This window comes from Peromyscus maniculatus, chromosome 19 (genome assembly GCF_049852395.1).
Source record: "Peromyscus maniculatus bairdii isolate BWxNUB_F1_BW_parent chromosome 19, HU_Pman_BW_mat_3.1, whole genome shotgun sequence".
Taxonomy (NCBI): Eukaryota; Metazoa; Chordata; class Mammalia; order Rodentia; family Cricetidae; genus Peromyscus; species Peromyscus maniculatus.
Window position 1 is genome coordinate 16,640,745 of NC_134870.1, and position 13,214 is coordinate 16,653,958.

Below are 13,214 nucleotides of genomic sequence, written 5' to 3' on the forward strand. Positions count from 1 at the left end.
ACTTATCTAGTCTAGATTACTTTGAAATTCTAGAAAGTCACACAATTAAGATATTGAAGATACATTAAAGAGAATGGAAGAGCATGCTCCCTAAAGTGGGAAATTGAGAGTTTTTCCTATGCTGTGTCTAGTGCCAACTCATTTTCATGCCTGCACATATTGAGAAACCATAGAGACTGACGCACTGCCTACTGAACTAAGGCTGGCAGGGTGGGAGGAGGGAAGACAGGGGAATCTGTGGTTGGTATATAAAATGAATAGAAAATCTCTTAATAAAGTATAGAGAGAAACCACAGAGAAAGCAGAATAATCCTTAATCTAGAATAGATCTATGGAATAATAATGCTCAAAATATTCACTTCAAATGCATTCTGTCAACAGTCTGAGTCCAGGACTACCATGTTTGGAAATAAATAAAAAGACCTTAAAATATCACAGAGTTCTCGTAAATGTTTCAAGGTGTTGTCGAGAAGAGACTGAAATCTCATCAAGTTAGTGGGGTGTAGATATGATGATGGGGTCATAATTGGCATGGCAGAGGTAAAACGGGGTGGCTATGTGCTTGCTGAGAGGTACTGTGGAATCAGTGGGAATATTTCCCCTCCAAACTCATAAAAGATCTCATAGCCAGGAGGGCTTACGAATATTTAGGTCAGAGCAACCGTCCAACTTTGTTCCTTTCTTAGTGTCAGAGATGACCTGTTCTCTCTATAACGGCTCTCCTGCCATATGTACAGAGGAACTCAATTTAAATCTTTGGAGAAATTCACCAGATTTATATATGTGGACAGTGAGATATCCACTAGAGCAAAGTCCAAAGACTTAGAAAAGTGCTTCAAAGACCTGATGTCTGACAGCAGGAGCGAGGAGCTGTCACCAAGCTTTCCCTGCATCTGTAACATGAAGTAGCTTCTTTTCCCCGAATAGGAGAGCAGAAGCATCTCAGCAAAAATCCACAATGATCTTTAATCATTATGCTCTCATCTTCTACCATCAAGTCCACAGATCTCTCATCCTGGAGGCAGCAAGCCCCATGTAAACACCCAGAGAGTTCCTTTAGACCAAATCTGCCCTTTAAGTGTAAATGTAGCCAGGAAGGTCCAGACTGGAATGTCTTCAAAAACCAAAAAGATGACAGAACAGTGACAGTAGAACCACCAGTATGAACGGCATAACCTGAACCAAAGATCCAATGCAGGCAGATAGGGTAAGCCTAGTGTGTTTTTCATATGATTCAATGAGGAGCCATAGTTGTTCTGGAAGGAGATAATGAAGAGAGGAAGTTAAGGCAGAACCAAAACACTCCCCATGAAGGATGAGTACAGGTGATGGCACATCATAAACAAAAATAGACAAGTGCGGAGATACTTGAAATGCTAAGAATATGAATGAAAATCAAAACTTACAGTAGGAAACTATGAAAGGTACTTCAAATACAGAATATTAACAACATATAGGGAGCAATTTGCATTGTTTATTTCTAGAAAACAGGATTTCTGTTAGGATAGATAGAAGAAATCAAAGCTGTTATTTTCATCAAAGGTTTAGGGTAATTTATATTTTAAAATAATGGATATGTGTTTCCCTTATCAATTAATAAATAGTTAAAAACATTTTATCTCTAGATTTTAAGACAACTTCATAGATGCTCAGCTTGCAAGGATTTATCAGAATCCAAAGACTTTTTCATGGATAATCTTCATATCATTTTGAATGACTCATATTCTTGATGGCCTCTATGTGTGGGCAGAATCTAGCATTTGAGCTGAAACACAGAGATACATGGTTGCTCATACATGCCTGGAAGGTCCATAATATAACTTTGTCTATGATCATTCTTCTCACACTGATGACCCCAGATTTAATGTTATGCCAGAGTCAACCTGTTGCTGTGGCAGTTGTCTTGATGTCCTGCAGAACTTAGCTTGATGCTTCTAGACTTCACAGGCTTTTTCTACATGGCTAGCCCCATGTGTCCATAGGTCAAGTTTCACTTCTGTTATTAGGACACATTTTCACCTTTGAACTACTTGGAAGAGTGATGGCTGGGTCATTTGTAAGCTCTTCTAGCTCATGATGGGCCTGGTCACCGGCCATTTCCATAGCCAGATCTTCTCTACAGAGACCAATTCTCCAATGTAATGTTCAGTTCAGTATACTAGATTGTTAAGGTATTACCCTACAGCCCAGGTCCCCACACTTAGCACCTTCAACTACTTTTACATTAAAGGTTTAACCCCTGAGATCCTTGCTACTTTATTTTCCCCTGAAACTTAATTGCATTCCTCAGGTCCCCACTCAATTCAGCCTGAATTAGCTTCTCTTGCACAGCTGATTGATTTGAGGCATCCCTAATGCCTCAAAGTAGAATATAATTGAAAAAACACCAAAACCATACATGATTTCTTCTTCCTTAAAATGTAAATACTCTTAAAATGGAAAGAATGTCTTATATTTAAAGCACAGGACACACAATTTTGCAACTTATACATCTGTGGATAGTAGTAAGCAGCAGGCATCTTGCTGAAAGTTCTTGGAAAGTTTTCATGTTTTTCTTGTGCAGCCTGATAACAATAAAACTGTTTCTTTTTACTTTATTAGTATTTTTTATAATTTCGGCTGGCACATATAGTGGAGTTCTACTATAGGCTGCAGGCTTCCCATTTAACCCCCAAAATAAGAGAAAGCAATTCAGGAGGCAGTTAAGAATATGTCATAGGCACAGACTCAGCTTAAGGCATTATGAATTTTCGGTGGAGAAAATGCATTTATTCATTCTACTCTAAGTCAAGATGGAGGAAAGTCATTATCTCAAACTTGGGAAAAAAATTCCCTTTGGGATGTGAATAGCCCATGAGATATTTTAGTCAAAAATGAAATTTTTGGAAAAAGTGAAGGTCCAGTGGCGACTGGTAATAGAGTTTAGGTTTATAGTCATCAAAGCTTTCTCTGAGCCTTTCAGATAGAAAGGGGCATGGAGCGTTAATGGGTGATATTATTCTAATTATTATTGTATAGCACAAGGGCCAATCTATTTCTGTAGAATAATAGAGCTAGGATTAGAATCGACAGCATCTGTCACAATAAATGCAAATATATAGAGAATTGACAATGAGGCACGATCTCATAAGTGATTCTATTTTCCATCTGAATGACATCACTACATTTCAAGCTCACTTGGCAGATATCTTCATAGCTCATTGGGACTGCACCGGAGACCCTTCTGAACTGCATTTGCAAGGGTGAAATGCTTTTGAACTCGAACTTTTCTAAACTTATTTACGTCTCTAGAGAATGTTCTAGGTGCATTTTTAGCTTAGATTTCAAAAACATTCTTTTTTTTTTTTTTGCTGGCATTTATTAATTGGTTTTCATCTACTCATTCCTGACATAGCAACTTAAGGAAATTCCGAAGGCATGGTGTGCACCCCACGTGGTCTTAAAATACCACTGCAAATGACACAGAATTACCATGTAACCTCAGAGCAATACAGGTGCTAGGTCACCCCGCAGTGCTTATCATGCCCAGGTCGGTATCAGCTAAAGATGAGAAGCCTGAGGGCCTCAGTGAAGAGGTCCTGGAAGAGGGGATATAGGTGCTGCCATGTGGGATAGAATAGCCTTAGACAGACAGTTAGATTAAGAAATTATATATGCTAAACAAGTGCCCAACAAAACATGCTGAACACTGAAAAGGCAGATGTGGATAGAGCACACGTAAAGAGCCATTGTAGGATGGTCTTCTGCACTGTCCAGGACACATGAGTCAGCCTGATTGTATCTTCTTTGATTACAATAAGCTCAATTTCTGTTTTTGTTAATTTTTATGATGTCAAATCGAGTGCAATCGGTGCTTTCCTTTTAAATGAGTGATTTAGGCCTAAGCCCATTGTTCCAAAGCATTGGAGCATCAGGAGGGTAGGGCAGGAGAGAGAAGAGACAGGTCTCAGACAAGCCATGCTTGGTGGTATCCAGGAATTGCGTGTCTATTCTAGGTTGGTAAAATGTCAATTAAATCTCAATTAGCTCCTCCCTCCCTTGACCCATTTAGATCACACATATTCTCTCATCTTCTCTGTTTTCTTTGTTCTCTACTTGGCTTTTACTGTCTGAAAATATTTCTAGCAGATTGTAATTTTTCAAATCCTTCAAGACAATCATGCCTTGCTATTGCAAACAGACTTTTGTTTTGTTTTACAGTTATTTATAATATCTGTAACAAAAATAGATTTGAATTTTGAGGCTCTATTACGTGCCACACACTAGAACATGTGCAGCGTGGGTCTCAGCTCATGTAACCCTCTATAAACAGATGAAATCTATCATTATGGCTATAGTCAGAAGGGGCTTCCCTTTCTTAGGGTCAAATAGTTGACAATTGGTCCATCACAGACTCTTGAACTGATAAACAGCACTCATCCTTAGAGGAAAACAAATGTACCAAGGATGGGATAGTCAAAATAGTTTAAGGGGCTATCCCAAATTCTTGAGGCGTACTTCTGAGAATCCTTCAGCCACATCAGCTACATTGGCTCCACTTCAGAAGGATCTGAATAGCACCACATAGCTCAGGGTGTAGATCATCTGTGTGAAGTTATTGCAAGTGTAACTCAGCTCAGTCCCTCGGCAGACCTTACTCATTATTGCTCCCCTGCCCTTCAATTTGGTAAAAGAAAATTGGACTCAGCTGAGATGGATGGACATGGCCATTTCCTTGTATCTGTGGAGGGAATGAGATGGACAAAAATCTAAACCAATAACTTCAACCAAAATTACTGAGGCTTCAGGAAAATGGAAGAAATGCTTTGTTTCTGGAGGGCACAGAAGGGCACAGAGAGATGTCCTGGATTTAGGTGTCAACAGAACTGAATCTCTCACAGGAACTTTGTCCATATTAGATCTGGTAGTTTGTAAGTAGTTTGGATACCCACTGAGGAGGATGTTAGTTCTAGAACATACCTTTATTTGTATTTTTCCTCTTCTCAGAACTTGTTTATCCCTTATCTGACTTGGAACCCTAGAATATTCTGTCTAGCATAGTATAAGCCTTCCTGGAGCCTTAGTGGATCCCCGGGAGGAACAGGGACGTTTCATATTTTTTCATAAAATTCATCCTCTGTGCTCTGGCATCTCCCAGAGAGATCTGACATTGTAGCTTTCATATATCCAAGAATCACTGTACACTGTGGTCCCAAGCTTCCTTTTTCCTTTCCTGACCCATTTCTCTCTGTCCGAAGCACAATCACTATCCTATTTTGAAAATAGCAGATGATAATCCTCAATCATGTTTCAACAATTGTAAGTTTACTTCAGATCTTCTATGGACTATTACTATATGTATCATTAAAATAAAGTTCTCTGAGTAAACATGTTTGAAGTAAGTAGCTGCCTAAGAAGGCTGGGAAGATTGTTTTGACGGATCAATTGCACCAAGAAAGCTTCTATAATCATTAAAATTATGCATGTTAAACAACAAAGCACGGTGTTACTTAATCTGAATAGTGGGTGTAGCATGAATCTTAAAAGTTCTTATTAATAAAGTCAAACCTGAGGCCAGTTATCGGGGTCAATGCTGGTAGATCAGAGAGACAGAACAAGCCACAGCTATCTCACCTCGCCGAATCCTCAGCTGGTCTTGTCTCCTCAGACTGGAGGCCTCTGAGTCCTCATCTGGAATGGGTCTCAGCTGAATTACTGCTCAAAAGCCTGAATATAGATGTAACCAACCGTCTTATTAAATAAGAAACACAGAAACAATGCAAAAGAGAAAGCCGAGAGGTCAGAGCTCAGAGCTGAAATCCCAGCTTCCCGAATCAGGGCTCTATTTCCTGTCTGTTAGTCTATTTAAAGAGACAGAACAAGCCACAGCTATCTCACCTCACCAGTTCCTCAGCTGGTCCTGTTTCCTCAGACTGGAAGCTTCTGTGTCCTCATCCCAATAGCTCTCAGCTGAACTGTGTTGCTCCAAAGCCTGAAAGCTTAACCAGCCAAATGCTTCTAGTTTCTGGTCCTCACGCCTTATATATCTTTTTGCTTTCTACCACCACTCCCTGGGATTAAAGGCTGGCTTTCTGGGATTAAAGGCGTGTGCCACCACCGCCACACTCTTTCTATGGCTCTAATAGCTCTGACCCCCAGGCAACTTTATTTATTAACATACAATCAAAATCACATTTCAGTATAATTAGATTACCACCACACCTGAATGCTTAACCAGCCAAAATCTTCTAGTTTCTGGTCCTCACGCCTTATATATATCTTTCTGCTTTCTACCACCACTCCCTGGGATTAAAGGCTGGCTTTCTGGGATTAAAGGCGTGTGTCACCATGCTTGGCCATTTCCAATGTGGCCTTGAACTCACAGAGATCCAGAGGGATTTCTATCTCTAGAATGCTAGGATTAAAGGTGTGAGTGCCACCATTTTCTAGCCTTTGTATCTAGTGGCTGTCTGTTCTCTGACCCCAGATAAATTTATTAGAGTACACAATATTTTGGGGAACACAATACCACTACAAGTGGGTATAGGGGATTGTTTTTATTCTTAGGCACATTTTTCATATTTAACATCTTTCATACTGAAGAGTATTTACTTAAGTATATTTATCACTTGTTTGCATTTTGAATCTTCAAGAGGGTATAGCAGCTGGTGTTTTCTAGTTAGTTGACCAAGAACACTCTTAGGAAGGATCATGCTCAGAACTCTTGTTCTCTGGGGCATACTTCATGAAAGACCATCTTAGAAGACATCTGTCTTTTTACTTGTATTTCTGATTCTTATTCTTAGTATCCTGGCTGGCCACACAGTCCCAAAGCTTGGTATTATCATCTCAGAAGACCCTCTGCTGCATATTAGTTTGGTTCCTACCAGAGTGAATACTTACTATGCATGTTTATCTCTCCCTCCCACTGAGACCTAGCTGCTTTCTGATCATTCTGAGTTTGCATCTATTTCCTGAGATGAGATGACTGACATGTCTAAAGTTCAAGGTGAATAATATAAATTGGCCCTGCTTCTTCCTTCTCTGCAGATACTTTGTAAATCCTTAACTAAGGTTGAAGACCTTCATACATACTTCCTTTTCCTTCCAGGGAAGATTTTTTATAACCTGAACATATTTTAAGCATATAGAATCTATAATAAACTTAGTCTTCTAAAACAGAAAGAGAGAATTATATTCTCACGGAGTTGCTCTCTGTTTCCTGATCTATGTTGAAAGAATATTAGTCATCAACAAAGACATTTAAAAGACATTTTCTAAGAAAAATATTTCTTCTAATTAAGTAATGAGGATTGGTGAAATGTTCTCAAATGTATTTTAGGAAATTAGGAAGTATATTCTGAAAACTAAACAAAGTAACTATTGATGCCTGCAACCCAAAGCCCAAGTGTCAGTACCCAGAGAAAGCTACAAACTTCCTGTGATGAGTTTAGTAGACAAGGTTCTTAGAATAAGTTCTACTGCTGACTGGCTGGTTCTGATCATTTATGTAATATTTTTACCTCAAATTTACTGTTTTAAAAGGAGTTACCATAAGATATGTCTGTGTACACTATGGGACAAAAGATACAGAATGTTAGAAAGTCTTTAATTTTTAAATGTGATAGCCACGGATTTCAATTTTGTAAGATTATGAAGTTTGATTAGGGATGGGGAAAGTCCCTGCACTGAACACTTCCGTTGTAAAAGGCAGCTCAATAAAACTTTTGTAGAGTGTCTCTGTTGTTCTGAGTGTGTTCAGCAAAACTCTCCTCTGAAGGGAGAGATGGTTAAGAGGCTGAAAACACATGGGGACAGTCAACAGACTGTTTGGAAAGCCAGACATTAAACTCTATGTCATGTGGACTCTAGACAAAATGACTTCTATGCCAGTCACCAAGTTAATTAAATCCTGGTCTTCTGTGTCCCCAAATGCATACAGGACAGGTTGATACCAAGGATCCATGACTCTGTCTCTGCCGCTGGATACCTGCCTGATTTGTTTCATCAGAGGTGAATGGAATCTGCTTTGTATGGGAATCAATGGATTCCTGTTTGTGATGAGTTAGAAGGAGACAAAAAAAATGTGTTTCTACAAACTCTCATTGTCACCTTACACTGCTAAGAACTATGGTTGTAATTTCACCAGAAGTCACTACTAAGACAATTGTGAACTGCTTCAAGTAGGGAGCAATTGACAGCTGAGCAGATGGGCTCTGTCTGGGCACTCCCAGAACTAGTGAATATAACCCTGGTAGGATGCAGATCAACATCTTCCAGCTCTGAGTTCTATATGAAGCACAGGGTATGCTTCTACTAACGTAAGCAGAGGGAGGAGATCATGTTGGCATCATGTGTACACGTGTAATCCTCAGCTTGCCTTAAGTTGAAGTAGAATGTTACCTCTTGTAGAGAGAGCACAATTTAAACCATCTACATATAACCTTATGTAAACAGTATGGTTCAGATAAATGATATTACAGGGCAAGGAAGGGGTACTCAACGATGGAAAATGTGATTCAGTGTAGCTAGAGTTTTCCTGCCGGAATTCTCCTCTCCTTGTCCCACCTACTTCCTGCCTGGCCACTGGCCAGTGTTTTATTTATACAGAACAATATCCACAGCACTTCCCCTTTTCTTTCTTTCTTTTTTTTTAAAGGAAGGTTTTAACTTTTACGTATCTCCAAAGCCAGCTTGGTATATTTGGGAATTTGGATGTAGCTTCTCTTACTACTTCCTGCTGGAGGGGGGCACTGTATGGGGACACAAAAAAAAATTTAGGATTATGGAGTAGTCCGTGAGGGTGTATCGTCTGAGCCAGTTGCCTTGAAATGGTTCTGGATGTTGCATCATCTGGGCCTTGGTGTCATCGGAGAACTTTCAGGGGGTCTTGTCTGGTCAAACCTAATGTATCTTAATCTGGAACAAATCCATAGCCTCTGGCTTTCTGTGGAAACAAAAGCAGTCTCCTTTCCAAAGCAACATATCCTTACATCCAAATTTTGAAGTCAAGGTACCTTTAAAATATACATTTTGGCATAACTCAACAGCTTTTGCAATCAAATGTTTTTCTTTAGTTAACGAATATCTTACGAAAGCCATCTTTACTTGGCTTATTTTTTATATTACCTTGAGCCTATTGCTTTAAACTGTAGCATTCTAAGACTGAAATGGCACTGTGACTGCTGGCTCCACCCACTTCAGCTTCCCAACATGGTGGTGGTACATTTTCTACCAGCTCTGGGAGCCATCAACTCTCAGAAATAGTGGGTCTATGCTTCTATCAAAACAGCCTGTAGCCCAGAAACCTCTTTTTTTGTTTTGTACTAGCAAAGGCTAAATCCACAATGCAGCTTAATGTGCCACTTGCAGAGGCCTCATTCCTGCCATACTGCAGGTCCAGCGAAGGCTGTTGCTAACTTGAAAGAGACAACTAGGAACGGTTTTTAGCTCCATTTTAGTATCTTTTAATTCAGGCTTTAGGTGGAAACTCTTGCCAACATGTTGGATGCCATTTGTAGCTAGAGTTTTCCTGCCTTGCCCACAGTCAGGACAAATCTCTGTCACCTGCCAGTCCCACAGCCACTCAGACCCAACCAAGTAAACACAGAGACTTATATTGCTTACAAAGAGTATGGCCATGGCAGGCTTCTTGCTAACTGTTCTTATATTTTAAATTAACCCATTTCTATAAATCTATACCTTGCCACGTGACTCCTGGCTTACTGTCATATTCACATGCTGCTTGTCATGGTGGCTGCTGGCAGTATCTCCTTCACTCAGCCTTCCATTTCCCAGAATTCTCCTCTCCTTGTCCCGCCTACTTCCTGCCTGGCTACTGGCCAATCAGTGTTTTATTTATACAGAATGATATCCACAGCAATTCAGCATTTGAAAGAAGTGAATAGAGAATATAATAACTCCTGGAAAGTAGTACTACGATTTGCATATGCACTGTCCCACAAAAGGTTGAAGTATAGAAGCTTTGCCTTTGAAGCATGCAGTCTTCAGATGTGGGGATTTTCGAAAGTGATTAAATAGTAAGTTTTCTTCCCTCATTAGGAGATTCATTGGTGGTTTCAAGTTTTGAATACAACATGAGCAGGGGGTGGAACCTTGAAAATTGTCACCTGGGTGGAGGAAATGTGTATGTTTGAGTGTTTGTTTGTTTTTTCTGATTCTCCCTTAGCTTTTTTGGTTATCATGAGATTAAACAAATACTTTTATGTCACAGTGATGCTTAACATTGATTGTCAATTAAAAAGATTTAGAATCACTGGTGAGATGACCTTCTGAGCACTCCTGTGAAGATCGCCTTATGTTATTTACAGAATAAAGGCCTACATTAAATGTGAATGTAATCCTCTCAGAAGCTGCTCAGTTGCAGGATGATCTGGAAACAACAAACAAACAAACAAACACTTCTTTTGAGCTTTTCTGTTTGTCTTAGTACCTTGTTTTGGACTTCATGTGCCCTGTACTATGGCTTCTACCACTGCCATTACCATTTGTCACAGACCCTGGGGCCCACCTTCTTTTGCTTTCCATTATGGACTGAAGACTAATGGCTCTTCCTGGATTTCCAGCATAAAATTGGGACTGCTGGGTTACCCATTTTTTATGGATTGAGCAATAACTGGATTCCTCTTGCTTCTTGATCTCACCAGTATGCAGACAACCATTTCTGGGGTATCCAGTCCATATTGTATGAGCCTATCTAATAAATCCTCTCTCTCTCTCTCTCTCTCTCTCTCTCTCTCTCTCTCTCTCTCTCTCTCTCTCTCTCTATATATATATATATATATATATATATATATATGATGTATGTATATGTATATGTATATTTATATGTATATTTATATTTATATTATTTATATTTATATTATTTATATTTATATTTATATTTATATTTATATTTATATTTATATTTATCTGATGCATCTGGTTTTCTAGAAAACCTTGGTTAATACAGCTGTGATGTTTTTCTTCACCATGGTGGAGAAACTATAAGGCCAGCCAACCTTGAGCTGAAAACTTGAAAATTGTGAACCAAAATAAATTCCTCTTTCCTTCAGTAATCATCTAAGGTATTTTGTATCGGAAATGAAAGTCTAAGACAAGTACATTGTTCAGGTAGGAAAGTGGATGGGCATCTCAGCCTTGATGGAGTTGTGTGGTAGGGCTTCACCCATTCTGGGATTAAGTTTGTGGATGGTGGAAGAATGAGGGGGTTCAATATTCTTTTTCAACCTCATCTGAGGATAAAATATTTGCTCACATTACCCTGTTGCTGCAAAGATGGTCCACAGACAACTATGAAGGACAATTACTGACTGACTTAATAGCTTCTGTTGTCTGTTGGCTTATTTCTATCTTTTTTTTGTCATGCTTACTCTGAAGCCAAGGCAACCAGAGCTAGTCTATATTAACCCACATTCAATTAGACTTTAGTAGAAAGTGGCAAGTATTAGATAATGAATCAAAGAATAGTACAGCTTTAAAGTCATATCAAGAGCGAGAGTTGCAAAAGTGGTTTTGGGATCGTTCTAGTTTCATTTCTCTGTCATATATTTTGTTTGTGTTCATGCCTGTGAATATGCATGTGTAGGTAGATGTGTGCATATGGAGGCCAGAGGATGATGTCAAGACACCTTCTTTAATCTATTCTCTTCCTTATTTTTTGAAACAAGTTATCTCACTGAGCCAGTGACTCACTGTTTCATTTGAACTAAATGGATAGCGTTCCATGGGAATCTTGCCTCTGCTTCCCTAACACCTGGATTACAAGAATGCAATACCATGTTCAACTTCTTCTTATGTGGGTCATGAGGATTTGAACCTGTGTCCTCATACTTCTTTGGTAAGTACTTTACCAATGGAGTCATTCCCCCAGTCCCTCTATCACACATCTTATCTTAACCTCAACTTCTCCTAGGACTTTACCAGAATCAGGGGTAAAGTTTGCAAAGCTACTTGCAAATCAAAGCCAACTTGAAACATGGTTTCTGTGCAAATCAAGCTATGTTAGAATACAGTCGTTGCTGTCATTTGTGTGCTGTCCAAGGCTACTTTCCTAGCATAATAGTTGACTATGGAGACGATGTGGTCCAGTCCACTGAAGCTCAGCAGCAAATCTCTGACTTAGCAGAGACATAAGAGCTGGTGTCGCTAAACAGCTCTGTGGCAGGGTAGATCCTGGGCTCTCACTATGATGCTCACTCGCTGTTGATTTTTCCTTCTAAATTTGAGTAAATTCACTCAGGAAAAATTGTATAATTTGTTTGAGGACTGAGGCTGAGGTCTTCCTGGCTGACTGTTTGTCTTGCTTCATGCAGATACAAGACTGTTTTAGGCACCAAAAATATCTAAATTTGGAAAGATTAGGAAGGAAGGGCTCAGAAATTTTATGCAAATTTGTGGTTTAGAGTTTTGATATTCTTTAAAATCAAATTTTCAACCAATAAGTCTCCTGGAGTCACAGATTTATCATGTCAATTGTTATTTAACTAATATTAGAACTCTAAACCCCTTAGATCTACTCAGGAAATTTTTAGAATATTATTTCTTTTATATAGATGTCCTGAGTCTTTTTCACTCTTTCCAAAATGAAACTATTTTTCTCTAGGTCCACTTAAATTGAATCAGAAAATGTCCTTGTAATTGTAAGTGAGCCGCTTAACTTGCTGTGTATCAGTTTTTTTTAATTTATGAAAGAATAGAAAATAATAGCTATAAGGGCTAAAGGGCTGGAGAGGAGACTCAATGTTTAAGAGCATTTTCTGCTCTTGCAAAGGACATGTCTTCCATTCCCAGCACCCACCTGGTCGTTCACAACCATCTGTAATTCTGGTTTCAGGGGATTTGAGTCATTCTTCTGACCTCCAAAGGCACCATCAATCACTCATATGGTACACAGGCATACATGCAGGCAAACACACACACACACACACACACACACACACACACACACACACACACACACTAAAATGAATAAATATAAAACAAATTTAAAAAGAAATTCATAGTTGTCAAAGTTATTGAGAAGTTTAAGTGAGGGCAGAAACATAAGGGTAAGGGTATATTATTATCCCATTTACAAATATGTGCATTGTCAGATAAAAGTGTAAATGAAATACATTTTATTTCAGAACTGAGGGTAAAGGGAGAAAAACAATGTAATACTCAGCAAGAACAAGGCACCAGAGGAGAAGAGAGAAGAGTAGTATAAATCCTAG